A 17,736-nucleotide genomic window follows, 5' to 3' on the forward strand; every position below is an offset into this window, starting at 1 on the left:
GAGATGATAAAAATTGTGAAGTCAATTGGCCCAAACCGTTTGCATTCTCTCAAATTCGACAACATATCGAAAACGCCTATTAAGCAAGAACTAAGGAAGTAAAATGCATTTGGCCCTAGTGTTTTAAATTAGGACTAACAGTGGCTAGTTTTAAGTACGGAAATAAGTGTAGACGATGACATTTAAAGATTTTTTTTTATTCAACAGAATTACCGTATTTTGTTTTTACGAAACAAAATCTAAAATAAACATTTAAAAACCAATTCTTGAATTTGACTCAAATATCGATACTTAAACAGTAAAGTCGCAGTGGGTCATCTTACTTTAAAAAAGGACGGTTTAAATAGAAACATAAGTATTATCTGATAAACATTCGTGAAAATGAACTGATTGATAAAATAAATCGAGAAATGGAGAGATTATAGGAAGAAAGACAAACGTGTTAATAACCAACAACAAGCAAACAGACGGAAAGAAATAGACAAACAAATAGGTTATCGGAGAGACAGGCAAAAAAAATGAGAAAACTAGTTTGAGAAGCAGAGAGAGAGAGAAGTGGTTTAACCTTAATGAAAAATATATTTCTATTAAGAAAACTTCCATAAACTAAACTACAGGAGAACAAAAATACAGTTATAGAGACACGTAGGGTACAAAGATCAATTTGACACTGTTTGGTATTCAAATAAGCGTTCTTTATTCTAAAAATAAAAGAAAAAATTAAACCGCTAAACGTGCATGATACTTCTCCCTTTAATATATATGTCAGTTTAGTTTGTTTTGAATGTCGCGCAAACCTACAAGAGGGCTATCTGTGTGAGGCGTCCTTAATTTGGCAGTGCAAGACTAGAGGGAAGGTAAGCTAGTCATCACCACCCACTATCAACTCTAGGGCTACTCTTTTATCAAAGAATAGTGGGGTTCACCGTAACATTATAACACTCTCATGGCTGAAAGGGTGAGCATGTTTGATGTGACGGAAATTCGAACCCGCGACCCTCGAATTACGAGTCGAGTGCCTTAACCACCTGGCCATACCGGGCCCGATACGTCAGACATTCGGTGTTTACAAGTGGTTGTAATTCTTTTTCGCCCACTTTTCCTCCTAAACGATAATTGGCGTTGAAAAACATACTTGTTTAAAATTTTATTCATTTTACAAGTTTATTAGAATCAACTAATCATATAATTAGGTAATAAACACAGTTATTTCAGTGACGTTTAAAAAAATGTATCCCATGCACAGCACTTAATTTTAATATTCACTGTACAGCTTGTACTAATTTTAAAAGTATTTATAACTCTGAACTACTGTACACTGCCATTTCTAAACATACTACACATGAACAAGAATATTTTACAGATATCTTCACATAGACATGCAATTTTCTCTATAGTCTATCAGTTTAAAATTTGGAATGGCTATGTGTAGGCAGCCTTTCGTTTAGCTTTCTGCGCACATTCTGAACATGAAACAAATGACACTCTTGCCTTTAGGCTCTAAACTCCTATTTCTGGATTGACCAAAAAACTTAACATTACAGATTACTTTTATTCAATCTGATTTTGCTTTAGCCTAACTTCAAATTTTACTTCGTTAAAGACTTTTAATAGAACTGAAGCATCGTCAAATATGATTGAGGGAAGACATTCATGAAGGAGGAAATGGCATTAATGAAGTCAAGTTTTTCTGAATAATTTCAAAAATCTCTCCAAGGACCGAACTCAATTAGAAAATAAGTAAAGGACTAAATATGTGCAGGCTTTTTTTTTGTCACATGTACATAAGTATTAAGTAATATACTTTAACTTTGGAATGATAGTATTATAATATACATAACTCTGATTTGAACCACCAAGAGATGGCGCTGTAATTCTGATATAAGTGAAATGATAAATAGTATTTTGTATGTTCGTTTATTGGTAAATGTAGTAAAAATAATTCCAATAAAATCACAACGTCATAAGAGCTTTACCAATAAGCAGGGTCGTAGATCCTGGGGAATGGGGGGGGGGGGTGGAGGGTATACTTCCCCCCTTCATTTTAGGTGGGGGGTATGGTGTATACAATCATCCCCCCCTACAGTTTGGTCTGTTGAATTATTTTATTGCATCACAGGCCTACGAATTGTGTGTTTGTTCTTGTGATTCTCGTGTTCTTACCAATCGAATTACATAATTAGGCCTAGATGTAGGCTTTTTCAGTAGCCGAAATGTACATCTTTAATATAGGCGTGCTTCTAAGCTTTTCGATCTAAGCGATAGTTCGTAAGTATCAGTCAGTAGGTCTAAGTACACATGCAAGTATCGTGGGAAAAAGATTACTCTGTGACTGCATGTTTACAGCTTTCAGGTTCACGTAATCAGAGATTACCAATTTGCAAATTGAACAGTCCACATAAGTGGTTGCAAAAATCATCCCCCCCATCGGGTGTAAAAAATCTACGCCCCTGCCAATAAGACAGAAAAATTCAAAAATGTAATTAGCAACGAAAAAATAAAATCAACTTCAAATTATATCAAAGAAATAAACATTAAAATACAAAAAATGGTATTCATACCACAAGAAATAAGCTATTCCTCGCATAAAACTAATATTGATGGTTGTTTTTGATTTAAAAAGTTTTAAAAGTTGTGTTTGTTTTTCACTTATCTCTTGTAACTTAATGAGGAGTTCATAAAGAAGTTTCAAAGTGTTCGAATGAATATTTTATCACAGCTATGTCTGGAATTTTATTTCTTTGCAATGTCTTCGACCCACATTTCTAAAATATTTCAATAGTAATAAAGCTGAATTAATTACATAATAGGCTACTCACTTGTGAGTTCACAGTTATGTTATTACTTGTTTTGAGTACTTCAAATGATATCAATTTGTTTATCGAGTTTTAAATGTCTCCTGGTTTTGCTGTTTAAAATTATGGAAAATGTCACTAGAATAATGTTTATACTCTAGAGTACGTCATCTAGTACAGTCAGTTACTTAAAGAATCAACATTTATTTAAGCGATATATATTTTTATTATATCAGCATTCTGACTATTAGCATAATTAAAAAAAAAAGTTCTTTCATATCTGACAGTAGCATCTGCTACGCCACTTATACCTATAAATGCATGTGAGATTCTGCAATTTCAACTTGGTGAACTACAGATGTTACATAACGATCCATGTACCATATGTTTATCGCTGAAAACTTCGAGCCTTTAATCTTCGGAAGTAAAACACAAGGAATATTTTTATAATACAAATATCCACCCAATGCACGACCATAACACTAACCTGAACTTCAAAGTAGGCAAGCGCGTGCTCCTCACGTGCAGTTAACCACAACACCAGGTGCTTTGATCGATAGTGATCTCCTGACCAAACCACGGGATAATTTATCTTCTTCAGTTAAAATTCCGAGCATGAAAATGAAACTAGCTAATGACAATGTAGACAGCTTTCTAATTTTAGTAACCTCACACCTGTCACACTTCTAATCCTTTCCTTCGTTTTCAATTTCCTGTTGATCGTGAAGTTCTGATACAAAATAAGCGGAAAAGTATTCTTTTTTGTTTCGGTTACAAATGTTAACACTTTCTACTACAAAAACTCTTACAATTTTGGAAACAAAAGTTTTGCTTTGCCGTTCTCACACTCCCGTCTATCTTTGATAGGAAGCAGGGAACATTATCAACGTTCAATCTCCTCTATTCTACGTTAATCACTATATGATACGCGTTTGGGTTCTGGTGTTCTGTGACATATGGCAAAAGCTTTAAATACACAGGCAAACAAGTACAGCATACTATGATGGTGGAAACTAATAACCCAATGTCAAATATACTGTTATATTGGATGGTGGACAAAGGCCTTTTAAGTAGAAAGAATGATGAAATATTACGTTGAAATATTAAGTAGTTTAAAGAGTGGCTTACGAGGCTGAATCTTTTCAATTGCAGAGATTCTTCAGATTATAACTACTTCTAACATAGAATATCAAAACGATAACTACAGTAATGTGTTAAAATCACATATGATTTAATTTTTAGGTTTCTAGTAAGTCGAAATTTGACTTAAAATTCCTTTCTATTGTTTCGACAGGCATGGCCCGGTGGTTAAGGCATTCGACTCACAATCTGACGGTCGCGGGTTCGAATCTCCATCACACCAAACACGCTAGCTCTTTCTATCGTGGGGCGTTATAATTCGACGGTCAATACTACTATTCGTTGGTAAAAGAGTAGCTCAAGAGTTGGCGGTGGGTGGTGATGACTAGCTGCCTTCTCCCTAGTCTTACACTGCTAAATTAGGGACGGCTAGTGCAGATAGCCCTCGTGTAGCTTAGCGCGAAATGCCAAAACAAACAAATCGACAACCGTGGCTTACCCAGTATTTGAATTTGAGGGTGGTGTACCGGTGTCGCAAAATAACTCTTAGCAGTGTGGGGCTATGTACGCGCTATAAGAAGTAGGGTCAAATTCCACTATTTAGTTAAAGAATAGTCCCAAATAGTTAATGACCTATAACTTAAAGTTGTTTTATTTATAATTTCCCTGTAATCTGTGGTTCCTCAGTAATACAATATATAACAGTCCTGTGAAATATTGTTGCTATAACTTTGCCCTAAACACCTAATAAGTCGAAATATGAGTTACAGTTTCTTTCTGTTTTGTTTTGTTTTTTGGAAAACACTTGACATAGAAAATTGATAACACAATTTTATCCCTCAAAAGTGAAGAATTAAAAACACCGAAATAGAATATTGTGTTTATAATATCCGTTAAATCTATGTTTAATAATTTCTCGTAAAATTTAATGCGCATTTAATATACCACGGAAATCTTTATCTTTTATCTCACTTTCTCTAAGGATACATTTTAGGCATGTTGTCTGTCTTCTTAAGGTGTTCCAAAACATAACATTATTTCTCTAGATATAGAAAACTTTACTTTCAACAGGGCATATAGTGTATTGTATAATATATTAACAACCTCAATTATGGACATTATAAAAAAAGCTGAAATATTAAGTCATCATTTGATGTGTTGAAAATAGTAAGAGATAAATACCGTTTGTCGTAATACTTCGTAACACCCATCTTTTAGTTAAATCATACTTTCGACGTATGGAAAGCCAGACTCGTGAAGTTATAGAATGTGCTTTATGAAAATCACGTAATACTGCTGCGTTTTTTTCATTAAACTTCTACGGCTTCGAAAAAACACCTACGATCTTCCAACATTAAACACCTCGATTTTTTCCCGTCTAGTTGATTGTCCCTTTAAGAAATTTTTATCATAATAATACAAATATCAAAATTGAAGAGTAGGTAAATCTTATTCATACATTTCATAGCCATTTCTTTTGTACATGTTGGATGCGTTTTAACAGCCTCCAACATACATAGTGCTTATCATAAATACTAGACAGGGCATAGGAACAAAATTCAAGTTAAAACATAACAAAATTAATACAATAATTAAATTATGTGTCTTTCGGTCACAAGTATCCATATCCTCAGTCTTAGAATATGAAAAAGCCTATTGTCATTTTGCTTAAAAGAATTACTCACTTCGTTACTAACTGACGGAAATTTATGGGTGCGTGGTACCGAACGGAAGCAAAATGTTAGCAAACAGGAAATAACTATTAAATCTTGTGGAATTCATCTCCTGTGATGAGGTTCACCAAGGGACCGTAGTGTAATAAAAATCGCCAATTCTACTTCCTCAACCACTACTGACATACAACACCTCTCTCTTTAATCCCTGCTCCAGGTGTGATTTCATACCCAGAGGGGAGATTGCAATTTACCAATCACAGTCTTCCCTGCAGTAGAAACATGACCTGACCAATTCCATAGATTAAATCTGATATAGCCAACAACTTTACACAAAAGTTTAAAACAAGAGACCACAGCCGACCTGCAATCTGATTCGCAGAAGGAAATATTTTAAGGCGCATTTCCTTCATCCACTTGGTCATTACAAAAGTGGCACAGCTGCGTGTTACTATATGGTAACCTTAGTATTTCTGTTTTAGACATTTTCGAATATATTAATTTCTTTGTTCGTACAATGTCTATATTTACTCATAAAGCTACAATACAAACAATTACACCAAAATGCACTATAATGTTTACACTTACTCGTATCATTACAATGATAACAATTATGCTACGATATCTCTTACTTATATTTAATTTATACTTACTTATAAAGTTACAATGGGAATGATGACTTCAAAAATATATCACTAATGTTTATATTGTTACAATGGGGACAATTACATCAAGAAGTATATCACTCTAACATTAATACATACTCTTACATTTACAATGGGAACAAGTACATCATGGTATTTCCTACTCCAATGTTTATACTGACTTGTACTGTTACAATGGGAACAGTTATATCAAAATGTCTCACTCCAATGTTTATACTGACTTGTACTGTTACAATGGGAACAGTTATATCAAAATGTCTCACTCCAATGTTTATACTGACTTGTACTGTTACAATGGGAACAGTTATATCAAAATGTCTCTCTCCAATGTTTATACTGACTTGTACTGTTACAATGGGAACAGTTATATCAAAATGTCTCACTCCAATGTTTATACTGACTTGTACTGTTACAATGGGAACAGTTATATCAAAATGTCTCACTCCAATGTTTATACTGACTTGTACTGTTACAATGGGAACAGTTATATCAAAATGTCTCACTCCAATGTTTATACTGACTTGTACTGTTACAATGGGAACAGTTATATCAAAATGTCTCACTCCAATGTTTATACTGACTTGTACTGTTACAATGGGAACAGTTATATCAAAATGTCTCTCTCCAATGTTTATACTGACTTGTACTGTTACAATGGGAACAGTTATATCAAAATGTCTCACTCCAATGTTTATACTGACTTGTACTGTTACAATGGGAACAGTTATATCAAAATGTCTCACTCCAATGTTTATACTGACTTGTACTGTTACAATGGGAACAGTTATATCAAAATGTCTCACTCCAATGTTTATACTGACTTGTACTGTTACAATGGGAACAGTTATATCAAAATGTCTCACTCCAATGTTTATACTTATTATTAGTAACAATAGTAGACAATATACCATGATTTCTCTCACTCCAGTGTTTATACTTACAGGTATCGTTGCAATGGGAACAAGTGCAAACTATTAAATGTTTACAAAACACGCTTTTGTAATCATATACACGTAACACTTAAAGTCACATCTGGAATAACAGATAATGAATATACAAGAAAGAAATATTGTTACAAGTGTAGTCTTCCACAATACTACATTGTATTTTATAGGTACTGTAAAACTATAATATACTGAAGTAATATAGGTAACACTGTGTTCAGGAATTAAACTAACCGTTGCTAAGAAACGAGAAGTGTAGAAAGTTTTGTATTTACATTAGAATGAATATGACATGTTTGTTTTAGAATGACATAAAGAAATACTGTATATCATATTTTATTGTTTGTTTGTTTTTTTGTATCTCTGCGGTCATCCATCTCTAGATCCCTTTAACTTATCCTGATAACACATAATCATACCTTACAAATAAATAAAATAAACTGGAAAACATTACAACAACTTAATATACATTAAACTTTAGTTTATACACTAGCATAGTATATAACACATTATTACAGAACGGTATATGGTAATATATTACAGTATGAAACAGTATAGCACGGTTTCTTTCAATCTCCCGGGAAGTAACGAAAAACGTTCCTAACTTATTCAGCAAATATATTAATGTGGTAAATTTTGACATGTGGCAGTTTGCTCTATAAAATTATCTTGGTTACAGTTATGAAACAAAGTTTTAAATTTCTTAAATTATTATAAAAATATACATTCCTACTCTATTTCAGTCGATAAAAATATTATTACTATCTTTTTGTGTCGTGAAAACCACAGTAAAGACTGAACAATAAGTGATGTGTGACGCTGAATAGAAGAGGCATGTTCATTATTTCAAGAATACAACAACAAAGTTTATTGTGTGTTAGATGTCACAACGTATAAGTAAATATCAGTCTACAACAAGAGCATATTGTACCCTTCGAAAACTGTGTATTCCATTTTGGAAAGCACACATAGAGACGATGTTAGCTTTAACAAATTTAAATTTGTTACGCAGAACAGGAAAAAATACAAAGATCATACAACGACTTGAAGTGCTCGTGCACTTTAACATCTACAACATGATAGAAATAAGAGCTGAAATATCAAGTATGTCATAACATGGTAATGCCCTTGATTGTGCTAATAAACTTGCAGTGACAACTCAATAACCAACTAAATGAATTTTGATAAAGGTGATTGTATTCCATTCACACCACCACATATGATGCTTCTACCACGTCGCAAGAGACCTTGAAGGCCAGTGTTGGCATAAAAACATTTATTACATGTTCTAAAGCTTAAATTACTTCTTCCAAAGTAAGTTTTTACTAATACATACACATTTAAGACACTGTTATAATGGCTTAAGGAAAATTTATAATGTTTGGATTGAAGTGAATGAAAAGAGAGGGGGCGGTAGCTTAATTGGTGCCCTAGGCAGAAATTAAGCCTGCGCCCTACTCACACTGGTGCACCCGAGAATCTCCCAGAGCGGCCGTCTAGCCTTAAAAGATAACACTTCTTTATTAATAAACTCAGTTGGCGGTTCTAATAAGTAGTTGTATTATTTGAAAGAACAAATAAAAGATTTAAAGTGTTCAGTTATCAATGCGATGAAAGGTTAAATGAGGAGGGGTCAAGTAATAAACGGTACTTTCTTGTTAGAGAGAAAAACTCGAAGAAGTAAGAGATATATCAAGAACTTGCATGACGTTAAATAACGTTACATGTACCAAAACATATGACATTCTAGTTTGTGTATATTGTGTTATAAAAACTTGTATCAGTAAATAAATAACGTTACATGTACCAAAACATATGACATTCTAGTTTGTGTATATTGTGTTATAAAAACTTGTATCAATAAATAAATAACGTTACATGTACCAAAACATATGACATTCTAGTTTGTTTATATTGTATTATAAAAGCTTGTATCAATAAGTAAATAACGTTACATGTACCAAAACATATGACATTCTTGTTTGTGTATATTGTATTACAAAAACTTGTATTAAAAAGTTGATGCTAATTATATATTCGCTTTTGTGTCACTTTTTAAAAACAAATACAAAATCTTATCATCATCAAATCAGGAAATGCCACGTTTCCTTTTTGTTGGCAGAAGTTTTATATGATTTAAAATGCCCGAATAATAAGAGAACTTTGGGGTTTGATGGATTTACTATTGATATTTTACCACTCATACTAGATGATTATATTGTATTATACATATATATACTTCTAGAAACAGTTGTTGGCTATTATTTACTATTAATTCTTATACACATATACACTTCGAGAAAAATTACTGCCTATTAATTGCTGTTAAGTCATGTGTGTGTGTACTTTCAGAAACAAATGTTGTCTGTTAATCTAGATCATATTTGTATTTTCAAAAACAAAAGATGTCTATCAATTATTGGAAAGTCATATCTGTATTTCCAGAAACAATTGGCCCGGCATGGCCAGGTGTGTTAAGGCGTTGGACTCGTAATCCGAGGGTCGCGAGTTCGAATCCCGGTCGCACCAAACATGCTCGCCTTTTCAGCCGTGGGGGCGTTATAATGTCACGGTCAATCCCACTATTCGTTGGTAAAAGAGTGGCCCAAGAGTTGGGTGGGTGGTAGTGATGGCTAGCTGTCTTCCCTCTAGTCTTACCCTGCTAAATTAGGGACGGCTAGTGCAGATAGCCCTTGAGTAGGTATGCACGAAATTTAAAACAAGCAAACAGAAACAATTGTTGCCTATTGTTTATGCTTAAGGGCCTTGTCGTTTTTCTTCCTAACGACGGAGATAGAACCCAATTACATAACTGAAAGTCCATTACTTTCCTATATATGTGTTATAGGACCTAATATTTTAGAATTCGATTATATTCTGTTATTAGTTTTGTAGTTTCTACAGATAAGAAAAGACGTTCTAACCACACCACTCACACTGTGTGTGTTTAATATGATATTTAGATGATAAAGGCGAGGGAAATTGTAGAATTCATTGATTATATGCAAACATTTGATTGGGTAAATCACTTTTACTTGAACTCAATAGGAGTTAGTTCTTGCTATACTACTATTACTGAAGTCGTTAAATGTAGCTTTATTACAAGTTTTGTATGCTGAACCTTTCTGGAGGGTGGGGGGCTTCGGTACATAATCCGCAAGTAAAGGATGTTTCTTTGAAGTTTAATAACCTTTATCCCGTTTCTTTGGTGTACACTCTTCCCAAAGTATAGAATCTAACTGTTGTTCAGAATACTGTTATACACGGGTATATGGTAGCAAAATTAATTGAACAAAGAGTAAAAGTATGTGGTTAAGTTCATTGGGTGTCGCTCAGGAATTAACGGTGGGGAGGCTAACTCTCGGAAATGGCCCTTTGAGGGTTTTAGGTAGTTATTTCGTCTAAAGGCAGCGGAAATGCACGATTTAAATTGGAATTTGTTATGTCAGAAGGTATTCCAGGTGTTAGTTGCTTGAAGGTATCGGAGTTTGAATTCATTGGTTTCAATATTATTTGGTACCAGCTGATTGTTTTACCGGTGACAAATTGATTTTATTTGAATATTAAACTTTATGTACTTTATTTAGAATGGTGGTGTGCATGAAGTGCGTTATGAAATTTTTACTTCTCTAATTGACAAATATTGTTTAAACTGGGTTGATGTAAAGCTGAAATAGTTCTTTCGATCGGCTAGTGTTTCCAGATTCCCCCCCCCTCTATATATATATATATTGTTTTATTTATATTTCAGACCAGTATGGTGGATTATTTATTAGATTTTATGTCTGATATTGTAACATATTTCTACAACACTAATTGATTGTTATATTTTTGTGAGTTTTTAAAGGCCTGTAAAGTTATCACTGTTACTTGTGTTTTCCAAACAACAGTGAGGCTATTTTTTATCAACCTATATTTTTTAACGCCATTGTTCCCATGCCTGTATTAAGCGCGTTTTACAGTAAGACCTTTATTCATACTTGCTTTATTTACATGGGGAATTTCACTTACGAACTTGTTTCTTGTTGGCTTCCTTTGAATACTGGGATTTAATGGCGTCAGAATATGTCTAATAGCGTATCACTCCATTCATACTAAATAGTGCTATAAAATAGTTATATACTGCTATTTCACAAGAGTGGAAGAATTTAGATGAAAGAGACATTTTCCATTCTGTTACTACTACTACGTTTAGAAAGATTTCCTACATTGTTAGTACTAAGAATAAGGTGATTTCCCATACTGTTGGTACTACTATGCATAGGGAGATTCCCTATACTGTTAGTTTGTTTGTTTTGAATTTCGCACAAAGCTACTCGAGGGCTACCTGTGCTAGCTCATCCCTAATTTAACAGTGTAAAACTAGAGGGAAGGCAGCTAGTCATCACCACCCACCGCCAACTCTTGGGCTACTCTTTTACCAAAGAATAGTGGGATTGGCCCTCACATTATAACGCCCCCACGGCTGAAAAGGCGAGCATGTTTGGTGCGACGGGGATGCGAACCCGCGACTCTCAGATTACGAGTCGCACGCCTTAACACGCTTGGCCATGCCGGACCTATACTGTTAGTACTGTAACGTTTAGGGAGATTCCCCATACTGTTAGCACTAGAATGTTTCACTGTGAAATTTTTTGATCTGACAGTGAAACTGTTATTTATTTGAAATATTTATCTGTTAAAATCTTGTTTCTTTATTAGATGAGTTTTCAACCTCTAATACAAGAAAAATTTCCGCCTGGACAAAAGTTTATCAAATATTAACAGGAAAAACCTAAGTAAACGTAGTTAGAATCCATTTAAAAGTTTTCTTCTTGGTATTGTTGATTACACTATGTAACACAAGATTTGTTCCTGGATAGCATGTGTTATTTCTTAATTGCTTATGTGTAAAAGTACAGAAAATGGCCATTATTCCCTTCAAACTTTGCTTTTGTGACCTGGATATTGAAATTTAGAAATTAACATATTTTCTGTGTAAAAACTGGCAAATTTGCACATTTTCATTTACATAAGGTCTGAATAAAACAACATATGAATCAAGATTTACATGTATTTATACTAAAGTTATACAAAAATGAACAAAAATGTTTAGAAGTGAGTAGTTTTTCGAGATTTGCAACTGTAATGTAAATCACTTTCACGTATCAGTCCCCAAATACAGTCTTCCATCATGTTTTCATTATACGCTCCTTGGTAGCGGCGTTCAAAGTCCAGCATATCTTGGTGGAAGCGCTCGCCTTGCTCCCATGTTCTCCTTGAATTTATCAAGATGAGCGTAAAGGATATGGACTTTTAGGGACATCCTGCAGCCCATTTTGCCGTAGTTCTTCACCAGAGCCTCAACCAGTTCCACATAATTTTCGGCCTTATGATTGCCCAAAAAGCCTTGAACCACTGCGACAAAGCTACCCCAAGCTTTTTTCCTTCCTACTGAGCTTCTTGTGGAATTCTGTGCACTCCAGAATCTTCTTTATTTGTGGTCCAATGAAGACCTTTGCCTCAGACAGCTTAGGGAAGAAGTCTCGAAGATACTTGAAGGCTGCAGACTCCTTATCAAGAGCTGTGACAAATTGTTTCATAATACCCAATTGTATGTAAAATGATGGGAACAAATCCTTCTGGAGGTCCACTAGTGGTCCACACTTGACATTGTGCCTCCCCACAGAAAACTCGGTTCGTTGTGATAAATTGGCCACATACATAGAAGAATGCGTCTGGAGAACGCTTGCAGCTTCTTGATGCCATCTCTGATAAAATCAGATAGATCTATGTGTTCACTTAGGCAGCTAGAACTAAAGTAAAGTGATGAGTGGTGAGCCCCTGTATATATATTACAACGAAAAGTTCTAGAAAATTCTAAAAGTTTCTTAAAAATTCTCGTAAGTTCTACAACAAGCTAGAAAGTTCTTCAAAATTCTTGTAAGCTCGATAAAATTCTTTATCAGCTACCCAGCACTGAATCTACCTGGAATGTTCTGGAAAATGGGTAAATTTGAAAATTTCATTACCCAGGTCACAAAAGCAAAGTTTGAAGAAACTAATAGGCCTTTTCCATTTACTTTAGGCATAAGCAATTGTGAAATAGCACATTCTGCCCAGGAACAAGAAAAAGTAAAAATTTTGTTACATAGTGTTATCTGTTTTATCAACATTCTCTTGTAATGAATAATAAAAATGTCCATGTGCAAAGATATGATACCGAGATATGTACATTATGTAATCAAGAAGCTTTAACTGTATTGCCTTTGCCTATTGGTTCAGCCGTTTAGGGCACTGGTTTTGAAATAATTCTATTAATTTTAATAAGCAGCCACACCGGAAACTACGTAATATTGTACCTTTTTTTTTTTTTTTGTTAATGGCTTATCAAGAGATGAAGGTTTACGGTGTACGTTTTCAATTATTATGGGTAAATATACTATAGTTAAAATATGAACTGTTTTTTTTTTTGGAAGGGGTTAAAATTTGTTTTATTGTAAGACTCAAGTTAGAACATTACACTTGATTTTCTAGCTAATAACAATTTCGCTTCTCGACTTGCTCATGCATCTTTACCCCGTCTTTTACTATAACTTTTCCGATTGTGTATTTATTCATCATTTGTATTTTTGTGTATTATCCATCTTTTCTTTATGTATTATTTGGTTTAGTTCTTTATGCAATTAATTTTGCTGTATTTTTAATAAGTTCCCTGAGAAGGACGTTTCAATAAAAATACATTAAAACAGACAAGTCTTAATTGTTTAAAATAGTTTAACATTAATATATAAGGTTTTACTACGACAATATACACATTTAGATACTATTGTAATAGCATAAACACTTCAGTCTCGCTGGATTCTTCTGATAAAACATGCTTAAATTCGTACTTTGAGGTTTTTATCGGAAAAAGATGGTTTTATTATATGACCATGAATAAACAACCAAGAGTATCAAATTAAAATCTTTTAAGGAAAAATTTGTGTTTAATATAAAAGCATATTTATCTTAAATGAAAGAAGCTGAATCACCTAACTTATTGATTTTTTGATGGCTCACTGTCAAGTCCTAGGGCTTATAATGCGAAAATTCGGTTTTAGATGCTAGCAGTCAGAACAGCACAGACAGTTGATTGTTTACCTTTGTGCTCATGAAATAAAACAAATAAAAACAGTTATTACAGTCTTATCTGAAACATTGGTGAAACAGAAAGTGACTATAGCTTAATGTCTATGAATAATGTCTAGTCTATTTTTACAAAGCATAAAAACCTGTGTGTTTGTCTGTTTGTTATCTAATTACTCCTAGATTACTGGGCCAATCCCAATCAAATTATGTGGGTTAATTTTTTGCAAAAATGGGCATGTTATTGTTATTTCTGTTATTGAGTATTTATTATCTTTGATGTACTTTATTAATTTTTTGTAACACAACATTCGCATAGTATGGAAGATAGCACATAAATGTTTTATATATATCAGAGAGTGCGCAAGAACTCTCTATAGAGGAATACAGTGGAACCCCTCTAAGCGACCACCCCTCAAATTCGGTCACCACTTGAAAGCGATCATTCAATCACAGTCCCTTTTTTGTTTACATAATCCCAAATTATGTACAGTGGAACCCCTCTAATCAGGCCAGTTTGTCTCAGTCCCGAAGGTGGCTGCTTTAGAGGGGTTCCACTATATAATGAAAAACTGGCCGTTATTGTTGCAGTAATACATAAACTCAGCTGTTTTTACTCCAACAAGTACTATAAGGCTGATACGAAGAGTCGTTTCTTGAGTTATACCCACTTCCTGCTCTGACCCGTAATCTTTAACTTTGATCCCTAAGACTCTTCTGCGACCGATAACCGTTAATAAATTAATTACGTGAAACACTGTGTAAAAACATTAATAGGTGGGTGTTGAAAACAGATAACAGAAGGCACACCTACCGCCACTTCTCCACCTACGAAGTCACCTCGATCATCGCATAATGTACATCATGTTTTAAGTATATACATTATAAGTTCTAAAAGTTTATTCAAAACTTTTAGTGAGGTAATATGAATACTGTAATATGTTATGCTAAAAATAAATTGTGTGAAAGCTTGGATGTTTGTGCTATATATCATAGCACCCACCTCTACTTTTTTTTAAAAAGTTCATAACTCGGACAAAGGACAGGTACCTCAACTTATATATAATGTTTGGAGATAAATAATCGTTATTAATAATGTACGTATGTGGAAATAGCCGCGTCGAATTCATTAGCACACAAACTACAAATAATGGCGCAACAAAGCGTAAAGGCGTTCTCATATTCCCATACACCTCAGTTGCAGTCAAGGTTCTTGTTGTTTTATTTTTATTTTACTTTTTTAAATCTACTTATCAGCATAGGCAGGGGCGTATCACAAGACGGCCCGCCCTTCTAGGCCCATCCCAGTCTTTCTGGTACGTTAGTAACGTAGAGAGTGCACGTCACAAGCTGATGGCTGTGATTTCCATATCACATGTATAAAATATGTTTCTTTATGTAGGAGCATTGAGGGCGAAGTATTATGGAATGGCATATAGGACATGACTATATAGATTACCTAGCTTGGCTTTTTTATATTATTTTGTTTAAAACATGATAACTGCAAATATTTAAAACAGCCTCTTATATATTTGTAAACCTGACATTTACAGTGTGTCACGTTTGTGCTTATTTAGAGAATCTGACGGCAATTACAACTGACAGTTTATTTTCTGTTATATAGAAAACATCTGATTACAAGTAACTATTCTTTAGAAAAGATGGCTTCAAAATATTAAGAAAGTTTTAATATCTGGTATTATAAACGTTTGTGAATTTCTTTCTTGATAAAAATACCAAATATCAAAACATTAGCATGTATTAAAAAACCTAGTATCGTAAACCTGTGATTAACGTCTTGCTAACTTAATAACATCTGGCATGAAAGCAGAAGCAGATTATTAGTTATTAGAACACCTAATATCATGATCATCTAGCAATGTCTTGCTAATTAAAACCTGGCATCGATACACTAACATGTATTAGAAAACCTAGCATCATAAACGTTTTGGTATTCTTGGCTAATAAAAACTAACAATAAATATATTCTACAAACTCTTGATTATCATAAAAGCTAAAAGCTAACGCTTGAAATATGTTCATGTTTACCAAAATACTTGGTTTATTCATTCTTATTACCTATTTAAAAAAAAAAAAGTGGAACAAATAGTTCCTTATTAAAGCAAGGGCAGCCTCGAGGCCACAAAGTATTCCAGGACTTACCGACCTAGATTATTTAAAAAAATACAATTCCGATGAGCCCCAAAAATGTACATTACGCCTTGGACCTCCTGTATGCTTAATTCAACCCCTGACATGAGTATACATCTTGCGGATCAATATCTTCGATTTCAGACATGCTGGAAACATTGATAGGTAACAATTAGATATATCACAAAGAAAGAAACAACTGAACAAAAATTGGTTTGGTTTGTTTTGAATTTCGCGCAAAGCTACACGAGGGTTATCTGCATTAGCCGTCCCTAATTTAGCAGTGTAAGTCTAGAGGGAAGGCAGCTAATCATCACCACCCACCGCCAACTCTTGGACTAATTTTTTACTAACGAATAGTGGAATTGACCGTACATTATAATGCCCCACGGCTGAAAGGGTGAGTATGTTTGGTGTGCGGTGATTCGCACCCGCGACCCTCGGATTTCCAGTCCTGTGCCTTAACGACGTATCCATACCTGGCAGAACAGAAAATTACAGTAGATCACTAACTTCTTTATGATCTAAACATTTTTTTTCTATATTGAATATAAAGAAGTTCCGCTAATACGTGTTGAATTATGATTGAAACATAACAGTGGAATAAAATCGTTAAGAAACTAGATGACACCCAGTACAGTGTATACTAGGCAAACAGTGTCTACTAGGCACTGTTGATCAAATTCAATTTTCAAAAAATACGAAAATGTGTTCGTACGTCCGACGTTATCTTCGAGCATCGATAATTTTAAATAGGAGAATGGAAAATAATCTTTTATTATGTTCACCAAGGTTCATCAAAATCCGATAATTTTTTACTAAGTTATAGAGCAAAAATAGTGTGAAAAAGCGGTCCCCATGTTAACAGATAGGGAATTTTTGTGAGTTTGTTGTAATCTTGACCCTCCAAAAGCTAATCACTTCTAACTTTGACCATTGTCGAAATGTATACCAACTTTCGTCCAAATCCATTCAGTAGTTCTTGAGAAACCTTGCTGACAAACAAACACAGAAGTGAAAACATCCGCCCACTTCGGTGGCAGAGGTAGTGATTAAATTTTAATATTATGAATATGAATATATTATTAATTTTTACACATGTTGCATCTTTTCGGTTATTATCTTGTATAAATGAAATACAGAAGATGAAGGATTGACAAATAGCATGTACTGGGATGTAGACAATGTGTCTTCCAGTAGTCATTTAAATATAGATACGCCTTAAAGATATACGAATATCTTTAAATGTACGCATTACAGCTCAAAAAAAATAATATAATATCTTAGATAAAATAAGAATGAAATAAACCCTCTTGTGTAG

At 33.9% G+C, this 17,736-nt stretch overlaps 2 long non-coding RNA genes across 2 annotated transcripts in view; both read right to left on the reverse strand.

Moving 5' to 3' along the window:
* Positions 1-17,736, reverse strand: part of LOC143225575 (uncharacterized) — an 83,282-nt gene that overhangs the window by 30,838 nt on the left and 34,708 nt on the right. The gene's annotated exons all lie outside the window — the stretch shown is intronic.
* The window catches only part of LOC143225574 (uncharacterized), a 45,402-nt gene that overhangs the window by 15,756 nt on the left and 11,910 nt on the right, over positions 1-17,736 (reverse strand). The window contains exon 2 of the long non-coding RNA XR_013013930.1: positions 3,283-3,525. This is a non-coding gene — a long non-coding RNA (uncharacterized LOC143225574). The remainder of the gene's footprint in view (positions 1-3,282; positions 3,526-17,736) is intronic.

This window comes from Tachypleus tridentatus, chromosome 9, assembly GCF_004210375.1.
Source record: "Tachypleus tridentatus isolate NWPU-2018 chromosome 9, ASM421037v1, whole genome shotgun sequence".
Taxonomy (NCBI): domain Eukaryota; kingdom Metazoa; phylum Arthropoda; class Merostomata; order Xiphosura; family Limulidae; genus Tachypleus; species Tachypleus tridentatus.